This window comes from Macaca fascicularis, chromosome 2, assembly GCF_037993035.2.
Source record: "Macaca fascicularis isolate 582-1 chromosome 2, T2T-MFA8v1.1".
Classification (NCBI taxonomy): domain Eukaryota; kingdom Metazoa; phylum Chordata; class Mammalia; order Primates; family Cercopithecidae; genus Macaca; species Macaca fascicularis.
In genome coordinates, this window is record NC_088376.1 from 64,289,231 (window position 1) to 64,303,410 (window position 14,180).

Genomic DNA, 14,180 nt, shown 5'->3' on the forward strand with positions numbered 1-14,180 from the left:
AATTCATTACTAATATTGAATTGTGAGATTTCATATAAAAATTTACATTTCTGATTTCTTTTAAAAAATCGGATAACATTCCAGCATAGCAACTATCAATAGGAACTGAAGAGAAGCTGCTCATTTGGGACAGAGCCAGGTCACGATTGTCCGTTTCCCAACCCCGCTATTTTTGCCAGACATGGAGACTGAGTTGCCATCTATCAAAATGATTGCACAGCTGTTTGCATTATTATAGAATTAATAAAATATTGAAGTATTTATTTTTTTTCCAATGTTCAGTTTTCTTTGATGATCCTCACCTCCCTGAAGCACAGGTTCAGGTAGCTGGGTGATGGCAGGAGATGTTCACTTGAAGATCTTGCCCTGATTGAAGGCTTTGCCCACATGCTGGACGGCTCTATCCCAGGAAAAGTACTCTTGAACCTGCATCTGGTCTCATCACTGCCAAGATCCAGTTTCTGCTATGTGTATGACTCGTAGTCCACCTGCCAATCTGGACTCAGGGGAAAGGCAAGCTCCTGGCCTCTTAAGACCCAGATTCCAGAAATGGAGTTGCTGTTGTTGGTTCCAAAGAGGATGACACTGGCAAAGGTGTTCTTCCTCAGCTTGTCTGGTCACTGGAACACTTCAGCGATGAGGTTGCAACTCATGAAGGTCTGGGTGAGTTCTTCAGGGAGGTGACAGTCAGAGTACCATAGGGACCAGCCATCCTTAACAGAGTGCTTCCAAAAATATGGCAGTGACACAGTGTGTCCTCACTGGAGCACTTGGGTGTAAATTCACCCGACATAAAGGTACCCTTGGGCAGCTGAGCAAAGCGGTCCTTGGCCTTAGGCTCAGCAGCAGGTGCATGCTCACATTCATCCATCTCCTCCTCAGGAGCAGGAGAAGCCACATTTTTTCCTCTTTCTGCTCAGCCTGAGGCATCTGCTTCTCTTTTAATGAACCTTTCCCTTTCCATGGGTGTCGTTTTTAGTCAGGCTTTCTACAGAACTTTTAGCATCAGACTGGGCCATCTTCTCACACAGTTTCACTTCTTCCAAGATGGTCTGGAACTGGGTCTGGTTAATGCAGGTGAGGAGCCAACGGTTGATATTGAGAAATGCTTGGAAAGAAGTCTCCAGCACCTGCTTAGAGAGCCACAACAAGGTGCAGACAACTGTGATGTCAGCCAGTTACTCATTCACCCACCAGAAAAGTCCTCATCTTCAAGTGAGCATCCAGCAGCCCCAGAATTCACTTCATGTCCTCTGTTGCATTCTTAGTGGCCTATTTGTTGTGGTGCATGATGCCCAAGGTAGAGAACAAGCAAGTACTGGCTAAGGGTACTATGTTGTTATCAGCAAAGCCTACCCACTGCACCACCTGGGCTTCTGCTTCTGGGGTACTTTCCTGCAGCTCCTCACTGCTCCCACAGTAGGTAATGACATTACTCTTAAACACACAGACTCCACTGTAACCATTAAATGCTGGAATCTTGCCAGCCGGAATAGTTTGGCCAAAGTGGAAGTGTGAATGGTGCAGAGAGCATGCAGACCGAGCCCTGGTGTACTAAGCAGTGATGAGGGCTTTGAAGGCCCTCCAGTTTTCGGGATATGTGTACAGGATCTCAGCCATCATGGTGATTCTTCAGAGAAAGAGAAGGGAAGAAAAACAAATCAAGAATGTATTTGGCTGCCAGTAGCAGAAAAGCTGACCAACATGACTTAAACATGAAGGGTTTATTTTTCTCATATTACCAAACCGATGCAATTACTGGTAATTGGTTTTGCTACACAACTGCACCCAAGAGTTCAGACTCTTGCTATCCTTTCTGCTAAGCATCCTTCACATGCTGGCTTTTGTCTTTGTGGCTATCTCCTCACAAGTACAAAATGGCATTTACATCTCCAGATAATTTGTCCACTTCAAAGCAGGAAGAAGGGGGAATGATCAAGGGCCAAACCAATTGTATGTACCTTCTACAGAGAAATGTAAAATCCTAAGTCAGCAGAGTGTCCTGCCTACATCTTATTGGTCAGAGCTGGGTTACATGGCTAGAAACAAAGGAAGCTGAGAAATAAGAAAACGTGAGTAAAAATTTTGGCATAGACATGGTTCTAGGCACATTGCCACCATAAAAGGCTCAGAATTTCACTGAAAATAAAAGAAAGAAAATAGGACTGTCTCCTGAGGTAGGAAATATTTTATTTAAGTCTCAGTGGTGATCTGTACCCAAGGATGAAGTTATAGATACAAAAACTAAGCTAGGGATCTTAAACCCAAAGTCTAAAAGGGGATAAGTGAGTAAAACAGGCAAGTGACTTGTGTACATCTATATCTTCTATGCAAAATTATTTCTAAGATACCCTTCACAAGAAATATGACTTTTCCAATTGTTCTTGAATCATGTGGCATCTAGGTGCATTTTTATCACCCTTGTGTATTTTAGATATCAGTCTCCAGTCAGATGATGGTTTGCAAATATTTTCTCCCATTCTACAGGTTGTCTCATCACTCCATTTACTGTTTCCTTTGCTATGCAGAAGCGTTCTAATTTAATATAGTTCAATTTGTCTATTTTTGTTTTCATTGTCTGTGCTTTTGGAGTCTTAGCTGTCAAGTGTTTGCCTAGGCCAGTGTCCTGAACAGTTTCCCTTTGTTTTCCTCTAGTAAGTTTACAGTTTGGGGTCTTATATTTAAGTGTTTAATCCATTCTGAGTCAATTTTTTTGTACATGGTGAGAGATAGGGGTCCAGTTTCATTCTTCTGCATATGGTTATCTAGTTTTCCTAGCACCATTTATTGAGGAGATTGTACTTTCCCCAGTGTATGTTGTTAATGGCTTTGTCAAAGATCAGTTGGCTGTGAATATGTGGATTTATTTCTGGGTTGTCTATTCGTTCCGTTGGTCTATGTGCCTATTTTTACACCAATATTAAGCTATTTGGGTTACTCTACCCTTGTAATATATTTTGAAGTCAGATAGTGTGGTGCCTTTAGCTTTGTTCTTTTTGCTCAGGGTTGCTTTGACTATTCAGGCTCTTTTGTGAATAGTTCCACAAGAATTTTAGGACTGCTTTTCCTATTTCTGAGAAAAATGGCCTGGGTATTTTGATAGGGATTGTATGGAATCTGCAGACTGCTTTGGGTAGTAGAAAAAAATTTTTAATGTGTAGATTTTATTGAAAATATTTATATTTATATTCAAAAATAGTTTTGAATTCTAAACACTTAGATTTTACCTAATTAAAATCAGAAGTGTTGATTTTATTGTTAGAAGAAGCTTTGGTTATCTTGTCTTAACAGATAATTTCTACATAAACAATTATTTGATTATATAAAATATCAAATGTAAATAGTAGTAGACCACGAAAACAATAGACATAAATAATTATTTAACCAGTAGCAATCATTTGGACCACCTTTTAAAGGTATTTTTGGATCCATGAAAAATGGAAAGATATTGTAATAAGATATTGCAGCACACAAAGCCATTTGATCCTAACTTGTCACTGTTACTAAGCTTTTGTTTTTCAGTAGTGGTGGACCCTCATTATTGCCCATCAATCATTCGGTTTATTGTATAAACCAGAATGCAGGACTATGTGTTCTGCAGGCAGGACAGGTCTTAGAATGCCAGCATCTCTGATGGGTTGTAAGGCACAAGACTTAAATGTTTATTTCATTCACTACTTTAGACTTTTCTCTTTTTTTAAGTTCTAAGATGGACCAAGTTATCCTGTTGTTTTTTCTCTTCAGGAGGAATAGACAAGCATTTAAGTCAGCAAGTACTGCAACTGGCTGCTTGGAAAAGAAATCAACCAAGGAAGGGCAACAAGGAAAGCCATAGTGACACTGTGCTCCAGAGGCTGAAAGTTCTTAGAATCACCAAGGCAGCCCCTTCCCTTTACAGGCCATGTTCTCTAGCACGTTGCCTCAGTACCCTTGCCAATAGCAGACATTGCTGCTCCCAGCCCAGCATTTGCAGCATCAGTCTTAGCTGGTTGGGCCATGCTGTTGTCTGTGGTTGTGGTTTGTTAATTTTCACTTCTGTATATTGTTCCATTATGCAAACCTGCCACACTTCATCCATAGTACTGTTAATGGATTTTCCTTTTTTCTTTCTTTCTTTCTTTTTTTTTTTTTTTTGGTGAAATAGCATGCTTTATTGGGAAGCAGAGTGCTGCACAGTGACCAAGATAAGAAGGCTGCCCAATGGGCATTTACACATTTTACTCCAAAAGACACACAGAGCATCTTACCAATAAAAATAAACTGGAACAGTGATTCCTCTGGGCAACTCCCCAGCCTCATCCCTTTCAGAGATTGGAAAATCTCCCACCCATTTTCCTCATGGCAGCTGTGGTTCACTAGAGATAGAGCCCCTTGGGAGTGCCTTCCTGTTTTTTGCAAAGAACATTTTTTCTTTGTATTTTTTGAAATCCTCCTTTGTTACCTTCATTCTGTGGCTCTCTTAAGGCCATCAGGCAAGCTTCTGTGCAGATTGCCTTGATGTCAGCACCAAAGATGTCATCTTTAGTCATGATCAAGTCGTCCAGAGTTACATCATCAGCCGGCGTCATCGTGCTTTTGTGAATCTGAAAGATGGTCTTCTTAGTATTTTCATCAGGGAGGGGGATCCCGATCTTCCTGTCAATGCGACCTGGTCTGCTAAGTGCTGGATCCAAATTTCTGTTTGGTTTGGGTCCATGATAACTTTCACATCTCCCCTAGAAACAAATCCATCCAACTGGTTCCACAGTTCCAACATTGTTCACTGAATTGCTTTCTCACCACCAGAATTTGAGTCATATATTTTTGTCCCAGTGGCATTAATATCATCAATAAACACAATGGATGGTGCGTGTTCTTCAGCAACTTGAAACAATTCCAGTATGAGTTTGAGCCCATCACCCAGGTACTTCTGAATAAGTTCAGAGCCAACCACTCTCAAGAAAGTGACTAAGGTTTGGTTTGTTACCGCTTTGGCTACAAGGCTCTACCTGTGCTAGGTGGACCATAGAGAATGACCCCCCACCCGGTAGGAGGCTTTATACCCATCTCTTCATAATATTCAGGTTGGGTAAGAGGAGGCTCCACAGATTCCTTAATTTCCTGAATTTGGTTGTCCAACTTTCCCCCAGTATCAGCATAGGTCTCCTGGGGAGTCTTTTCCACCTTCATCACTGTGACTAGGGGATCCATGTCATCCATCAGCACCCCTAATCACTGCATGCACCTTGTGGCTTGGCAGAACCGAGCAGCCAGGTTCCAGCAGATCCTTGTCTATAAATGAAAGAATGCCGATGTAGTGTTCTGAGCCCACAGATGTAGAATGATGGTATGATTGCGATCTCTTCCAGGGTTCCTACTGCTCTTAGGGTCCCCCTTCAGATCATCCACTTTTAATCTTTTCTCCTGTTGCTTTTCCTCTAATGGTTTCATTTATTTCTGATTTCTAATGAATTCTTCCTCCATGAGAAGACAGTCTTCAGTTCTCTCTAACTTCAGTAATTTTCATCGGCACTTTGCTGGCAGCATCTAGTCCCTGTGTTTTCTTCTTCTCCACTCTAGTTGATACAGGAGGTTTGTATTTATTTTTCTTGTCCTGTCATCCTTCTTGCAAACTCCAGGACCATAACCCCCACTCTGACTTTCACCCATCTTGCCTTGGCCACTTGAGCTGCCGATTCTTTCTTAATGTCTGTCTTTTCATTAGGCTGTGGCTTCACAAGGTGTTCAATAGGTTTTTTTTTTTTGTATGAATGGATACTGAGTAGATGGTGTAATGTCATGGTGATGTGAGATAACCCTGGAAAAGGTTAGTTGGGGCCGTACTGCCGAGAAATGCAAAGTCTGGTGAAAACTTTGTACTAATTTGTTAGACAATGAAGCTTCAGACTGGAGTAATCAAAAGCACAGACTAGGAGCCAGACTATCTATGTGGGTTCCACTGCCAGTCCTACCACTTACTAGCTGTGTAACCATGGGGTTATTTACCTAACATATCTGTGTCTCAGTTTCCTTAACTGGAAAAAAAAAACGGATTTCATAGGAGGATTGTGAAGATTAAATGAATTCATATTTATAAATTGCTTAGACCAGTACCCAGCAGAAGATAAGTTGAAAGCAGTGGTTATTAAATAAAATGGGTATCCATCACAGGTTTTTGAACACAGAAGTGGCATTTTTGGAGCAGAATGAGAGGCTGTAATAAAGGCAGGGGCAGTGGTCCAGGCTACAGCTACTGTTAGGGTCAGAAGGCTGATTCTCACTGATCCCTGTTGCCTGTATAAGACATACTTATGAGCAACTCACAAGCAGGAAATAACTTGACAATAGGGATTGAGAAAATTACATTTTCAAAAATTTTATCCTTTACTTTTGCAGACAAATTCTGAGTAGGCAGTTTGGAATTGCAACCTGTAATTAGAAACTTTCATTTTTTATATCCACCAGTGAATGAACTGTAGTTATCACAGTGGTGGAATTTCAGACCAGCAGGAGAGGGATTTTTTCCATCCCACTGAAGTGGCACAACATAAGTTTCTCCCTGTGTTGCCTAAGCACGAGGTTGATCTGTTGAAATTTGCAGAAATTTCCACTGTAAGTTTCCTACAGTGAAGTTGTCTCTGTAGAGCTGGGTCATCTCACTGAAGCCACACTATGGAACAGTGAATATGTGGGAGTCTAGGAAGAAACAGATGTTCCACTCCAACTGGGTACTTTGAAACATTGAAGAAAAGGATCACTTGCTGACTAGGGAAAACAACAAGAAATGATACAGAACCCTGAAGCCAGCAACCCTGGGGAAGCCTGATCATTTCAAGTCTGAATTGCATGCTTAATCTTATTTAATCCTCACATTATCTCCATAGCTATTATTACTAATACTTCTCAGATAAGGAAAACTGAGGCTTAAAGAAATTAAGTGAGTTGCCCAAGGTCTCACAGCTCGTAAGAATCACCTGAATCAATTTTAGTGCTAGGTTTTCTGAAGCTAAAGTCCATGCTCTTTTCACTACTTGAGTGTTCTACTGACCTTTTATTTATGCAATAACTTTATGTTTTACTCTATTAGATGAGTATACTTGTATACAATTCAAACATTACAGAAATTACAGAGTAAAATTATAGAGTAAAAAGTTCAATTCAGTTCTTCTGACCTCTGTCTCTCAAACCACTTTTTTTTTTTTTTTCTCAAAAGTTATCATTATTGACAGTGGGACATGGTTTCTTCCAGATACTTTTTCCCCTGTGCATTTACAAACTTAGTACATATATAACTATTCTTACAGAAAAGGTAAACTGAAGCTTAGAGAAGTTAAAGCAACTTGCCCATGGTCTGTTTCTGCTGGATATCCACTGTAAATAGGGTCATTTTGTTAATAATTTCCTTTAACTTCTTATTACTTTGTGTTTTTTTTCCTTTCACTTTGGACCCTTCCCTCCCAGAGTGATTTGAATTATTTCATTATACAGTGGCTTAAATTATACAGGTATATATCTACACATCTATAGATACATATCTAAATATATATTTAGGTATGAAACTTCCTGGTGTCTTTATAGTTATACATAACTACAAAACCTGAATAAATTAAGAAACAACATAATTTAAAAATAAAAGTTAAATCATCAATGTTAATGCAATGCAGTTTAATATAATTGAAATAAAATTGCCAGTGTTTGGGTTTAATTATAGGAAGACATTTTATTCACTTGTTGACTTTTGATTGGAGCATGATAGTCCATTTTTATCTTTTTTTTTTTTTTTTTTTTTGAGACGGAGTCTCGCGCTGTCACCCAGGCTGGAGTGCAGTGGCCGGATCTCAGCTCACTGCAAGCTCCGCCTCCCGGGTTCACGCCATTCTCCTGCCTCCGCCTCCCGAGTAGCTGGGACTACAGGCGTCCGCCACCTCGGCCGGCTAGTTTTTTGTATTTTTTAGTAGAGACGGGGTTTCACCGTGTTAACCAGGATGGTCTCGATCTCCTGACCTCGTGATCCGCCCGTCTCGGCCTCCCAAAGTGCTGGGATTACAGGCTTGAGCCACCGCGCCCGGCCTTTTTTTGCTTTTAAACAATAAATATATACTCTCATTTTATCCTATGGCCAGTCAAAAGGCAGTAAAGCAATGTAATAGTGCATGCCCAAACAATACTGAAACATTTTTAAAGAACAATTTACCAAAAATATTTTTCATGTATCTCTACAACTGTAAGTTCTGGTAATGAACTTCTGCAATCTGATTAGTACAGAGGTAGATACATACAAAGAATCAACACTTCCCAAATGGTACTAACTACCATACCACTGTATCTGAATTATTGCGTATAAGATGACTCAGTTCTCTCACAAATTGTTCCTTGTTTGAATTATTGGTAAACTTTTGTTTGCATAGTATAAAATGAGGCAATCTGGCCTCCAGTGGATGTTGGTGCCTTGTTTCCATTCTGAATCCACCTCAATTTCTTCCTCATTAGCTGCCCCTGTTCGTATATATTACTGCCCCGTCATTTTCATGACAGCATATGTAAACCTCGGTTTATTCAGTAACTTAAAAAACTAAAGTTTCAGTCCATGAAAATGTCTTATAATTCTATCATTGAAAATCTCAAGATTTGTCATATAATTGGTTAAAATAAATTACAAGTACAATAGCAGATACAGAATGTTGTCATTTAGATACCAGGATGTGCAGGCTCAAATGCATTCAGTTATGCGTGTGAATACATAGAAATGAAATGCTATTCCTTCATAGGATCACTTGGTTATAACCTGATTAAAAATAGCAGTACAAAATGCAGGGATTGCATTTTGTGGGTATTAGGTGGTCAACTGATGCAGAATATGCCTACGTTTTTTAAAGAGTATCAATCATATGAGAATAAAAAATTAAAATAATCTCACGGTGTTTGTGATATAGTCCCCCACCCCCGCCCCAACCACAGCTCTGGATAAGTGAGAAGTTCCCAGTTTGAGAATTGTTGTGCACTGCGTTCTACTTCCCTGCATGGGGCACAGAGGCCATAGGATTGGGGGTGGGAGGAGAACGCTGCTGAAGGGATTGAACACAGACTTACCTTCAAACTCTTACAGGGTTCTGTCTGCTGCTGGCAAGGAAGTTGGCCAAATTAAGAATGGGATGCTGTAGTCTGTGTGGTTTTATATCTCCCCAGTGCCCAGGCCAGGGAGATATTTCTCCATTTTGCAGACAGGCTTAGATTACATTCTTTCTGTGGATGTCTAGACTCTGCTGGATTGATGTCAGCCTTCCATGTTACCCATCTCCTAGTTTGTACTATGGCTTGAAGCCCCTGTTTCCTGTCCTAAGATATACTTACTATAAAAGGGAAGAGAAAAAGCCAAAATGGAAGTTCTATGGCATGTAATGTCCTCATGAATCCATTACCCTGGTGCATAATAAATTTATTATTCTAGTTGGCATAAGTGCCAGAAGTGTTTCTGTTTCTGGATCTTTCCTTGGGATTCAACATGGGAATCCACTGAAAGGAAAGTGTTCCCTTAAAATACTATTCGTTTCCAAAGTAACTGATAGTTAAGAAAAAGGAAAAGACACTTTTTCCCTCCTTCCTTCCCTTCTTTAGTTCCTCTTGTTCCTCTGTCTCCTTTTTTCTGTCAGATATCCTTTAAGCAGAGTTGTGACTGGACAGGGATACCCAGACCCCCAGGACTGTACTCCCCACACTAGGCACCTGCTGAGAAACATAAATCAACAATATATTGAGAGTAGGATGATAGTTAACAGAGGCTGGGAAGGGTAGTGGGGCAGGGGTAGGAGGTGGGGGCTGGAGAGAAGTGGAGATGGTTAATAAGCACAAAAAGTATAGTTAGAATTAAGAAAATGTAGTATTTGATAGCATAACAGGGTGACAAAAGTCAACAATAATTTATTGTAGATTTTAAAATAACCAAAAGAGTATAATTGGAACATGTATAACATAAAGAAATAAAAAATGCTTGAGGTGACCCTGATGTGATTGTTATGCATTGTAATACCTCATGTACCCCATAAATATTTACACATACCATGTACCCATAAAAATAAAAAATAAAAACAAAAACCCAGTATATCAAGAAACACAGCCTTACAGAAGAATTCCAATTAATAAATGTAAAATAAAAGAGGGGGAATAAAAAACCATCATTGGGGAAATGCCAGAGTAGTAACTATTGCAGACAAGATCCAGTGACAGATAAAATTAGTGGGCAAAAGTTTGAGGAGAAATAGGACATTAGCACAGTCTCAAAATATCTCTCCCAAAGCACTTATCCCTTATAAAGGGAAGAATAATACATTTGCAAGGGAGAAACCCAATAACACCACAGTAACCAAGTGGTCAAGGTTAATGTCACTGGTATTGAGACATATCAACATTACACACCTGCTGATAGTGTTCACTGGGAAAGACACAGTATCATTTTTGCCATAATCTTTCCAAAAAGGTATAAAGCCTCTATTTAATCATGAGAAAACATTAGGTAAACTCAAATTGAGGGTCAGTCTACAAAATACCTGATGAACCCTCATTAAAAGTGTCAAGGTCACGAAAGACAAGGAAAGACTGAGAACTGTCACAGACTGGAGCAGACCAAGGAGACAATCAAATGTGATGTGGGATCCTGAGTTGATTCTTCAATAGAAAAAGGACATTCAGGGAAAGACTGAAGAAATTCAAATAAGAGCTGTAGTTCAGTCAATAGTGTCGTAACAATATTAATTTCCTGGTTTTGATAATATACTATGGCTATACAACGTGTTATTAAAAATATTAGAAGAAGCTAGGTGAAAGGTATACGGAAAGTCTCTCTCTCTCTCTCTCTCTTTTTTTTCTACAACTTTTTGGCAAATCTAAAATTATTTCAAAATAAAAATGTGAATAAATAAAAGAAACACTTAGGACTAGAATGGTCATAATAAGTTTCCTATGTAAGAAATTATTTGATCTCAGCCTTGAATCGTGGGCAGAATTCCATAGGCAGAATTCCAGACAGGGAATCTCCCAGATAGGGAAGGAACAAATCATCACTTGACTGATCAATGGCAAGAACACAGGGGGCCATGGATATTGATGTGAGGTTGGATTTGTAGTGGGAAGAGAGAAAACTGGATTATGAGGATTCTTGAAAACCAGGTCAAGATTATTAGACTATAAGCCTGCAGCAGATAAGAGAGAGTCTTTATATGTCTTGAGAATGGGAAGACTGTTGTGATCATCCAGATGGGACCGGAGGCCTTGCTAAGTTTGTGTTTTGACAGTGAGGATGGAGAATGAATATTATAGGAAATGTTATAGGACATGAAATATTATAGGAAATGTTCAAGATTTGATGAATATAAGGGAAATGAGGAAGAGTCAAAAAGGACTTGATTTTAAGCTCAGACAGGTGGATGGTGGTATCATTGACAGTAAGAAATTCAGGAGGCAAGAAAATGTGGAGTGGGGGGAAAGGACATCATATTGGTGTGAAGTTTGAGATATTGCAAGAGATTCAAATTAAAAAGTTTTAGTAATAGTTCTAGGGACATTTCTTTCTTTATTTGTTTAGCAGACATTTATTCCTTACTTTGTGCTAGGACTTGTGCTAGGTGCTGGAGATACTAAATCCCATGATGTGGCTCTTACCCTAAATGAGCTGGAGAGGAAACAGACACTGTATGGAGGGTTGCATATAGGCTGGGATTACAGGGAGTATGAAAAGCTTTAAGAATTTTCCCAGTGTTGGGAATATGGGACTACAGGTCAGACAAATACAGAAGATGTGAAAACTTAGGAGTCATTAACCAAAAATGGTAGTGGAAGCCTTGTATAGCTAAGTTAAAATTTAATAAAAGAAGGAAGGCAAAAGTTCAAGAGGTAGTCCTGCTGAGACTCACCCCGAGAGAGTGAAAGTCAAAAGTTACTCACAGAAAGGAAGAAAGTGTTGGAAAAGTTGCAACAGAATCTGTAGTCATGGAACCACAGACATGGAAGAGAGTTTCAAGGAAGTAGGAGTTTGCCAGTTGTTTGGATTTTGAGGGGATCAGTTCAGTGGAGTGGAAAGGTCAAGAATTATAGAGGCACTAGAGAGGAAATGAAAGCATGGAGTACTCATTTGAAAAGTATAGTAATGAAAGAAAGTCAAGAAGTAGGAAGGTACCTGGAGGGGGCACCGAGAGTGTGTGAAGTAGAATCTTCTCCACTCATTCACTCAATTCAACAAATACTGATTTCAGTTGCCAGGCACTGTGATGGGTATTTCATGTATATTTCTCAGTTAGTCCTCACAACTTTTTGAGTGGGTATTATCTCTTCAGCAAACATTTTTTTGGAGAGCCTACTTGGTACCAGAGAGTGTTTCAGTTGATGAGGACAAAATAGTGGACAAAAATAGACAATCTCTAACCTCTTGTCACTATTGACGTTAAGCAAATTATGTCACACGTCATGAAAAATTGCAAAAGGAAGAAAGTATACTATTATGGAACTTGTGATCATTCATAGAGGGTTGTGCTCAAGTTCACCTTTGTCCTGTAAAAAAGAAAGGCTTGCTAAACAAATTAATAGTGGAAAGGTCATAACATCTTTATGCAAAACATTCCCATTTACAGAGAAGTGTGTAAATGGGAACTCTGGGTTTGCTGTAACTCTTAAGGCCATTCTAATTGTGGGCACTGACTTTAGGTGACTTCAGATGGAAACTTGTTCTGCTATTCTCTTGAGCCTTTCAACTCACAAATGAACCTTTTCAAAGTCCAGAATGGTTCCAGGAGTGTGCTCTGAAAGTGGTGGAGCTGGAATTTAGCATTGAACCTGGGAAACTGGGTTGTCCAAATGCCTTAGGACAACTTAGGTTGTCCAAATGCCTCCTCCACCCTAAACCCCAAGGGCAGCCAAGAATTTGGAATCTGCAGATTCTCCTTATCTGGGGTAGAAACCATAGAGTTTCCAGACAACATTCTCAATGCAGCCTTTGGAGTTTCTCACTTGGTCTTGAGACCCTATTTCTGTTATCTGAAGCTCCTGATCATTTTCTTTTTTACCCAGGCCCTGATCTCTGTTCTTAACTTAGTCTGATAAATTGAAATCATCTTTGATCTGTTTCTTTTTTCTAAGTTGGTTTCTGGGAAGGGCAAGACTTTCATAATTTTGATAAGTTTTATCACTTTTTTCCCTGCCCCTCATTTGGAGGCGGGTAACTTCAAATTTCCAGGCTATATGATTGTCTTTAGAGTAGAATAATTTTTGAGCTTGGTTTGAGCATCTTATTACAGCAATTAATTAACTCAGAGTCATTCTGTTGCACCTTTGCAGAAATGAGAAGCAGTCATGTCTTCCCTGACATTCATTTTCTGAGCTTCTCAGTGTTTTCAGGTCTTATAGGTAAATGTGTCTTACAAGGCTAGTATCTTTGCATGACTGTAATATAAAGTCACCATAATGGTTAACTTAAATAACTATTCATCATTACAACAAATCTGAAAAATGTAAAATTAAATAAAAGACAAAATTATAAAAAACTACTATTCCAATATGGCCCTTTTTTATTCTATCTGGTCACTGTGCTTTCCTGTTGGTCTAACCACCCTTAAACTAGGTCACAGAGTATATAAGTAGAGCCAGTTTTAATTTGTCTGGACTCACGAAGATGTGGCATCTATTTCTTCACACCCTCATGAAGTTAGTGGATCATTACCTTTGATTTATTAGAAAGTCTGAAGCTCTTGACTGTGAGAAGGAACTATTTCTCTTCCTCTTTTGCCCTGAATTATTTTCTCCTTCCCTAATCAAGAATTTTATTAAATTTTTCTTTACTTCTCTAACTGCCCAAGAACATCACCTAGAAGTTCCATATTAAGACTTTCATATGAAAAGCAAGTTCCTCTAATTATAATAGCACTGAACTTTATTCTTATATATAATGTGAGGATTTCTTTGAGTTTTGAGGAGGGATGGCTAACTCTATTTACTGAAAGATATATTTAGAGGTCCAAGTTATATAACCAATTGGCAAGGGAGAATGTTTATATTAGAGAATAAACTGATTTTAATTGCTAATTTTATTGTGACTAATTGCTGTTCATCCTCTAAGATGTAACTCGGGCATCGCTTTATGTAGAAAGACTTCTCTGAATTTCCTCATCCCCACCCAAAAGCACTAGGTAGGCAAACCAGAATCTGTGGTCATCCTA

The 14,180-nt window shown here is 39.2% G+C and overlaps 2 pseudogenes; both read right to left on the minus strand.

The window, feature by feature from the left end:
- Positions 1–348: 348 nt before the first annotated feature.
- LOC102125805 (elongation factor 1-gamma-like) lies at positions 349–1,623 on the minus strand (annotated as a pseudogene).
- Positions 1,624–4,355: 2,732 nt separating this feature from the next.
- On the minus strand, positions 4,356–5,649 carry LOC102126209 (26S proteasome regulatory subunit 4 pseudogene; annotated as a pseudogene).
- Positions 5,650–14,180: the final 8,531 nt, after the last annotated feature.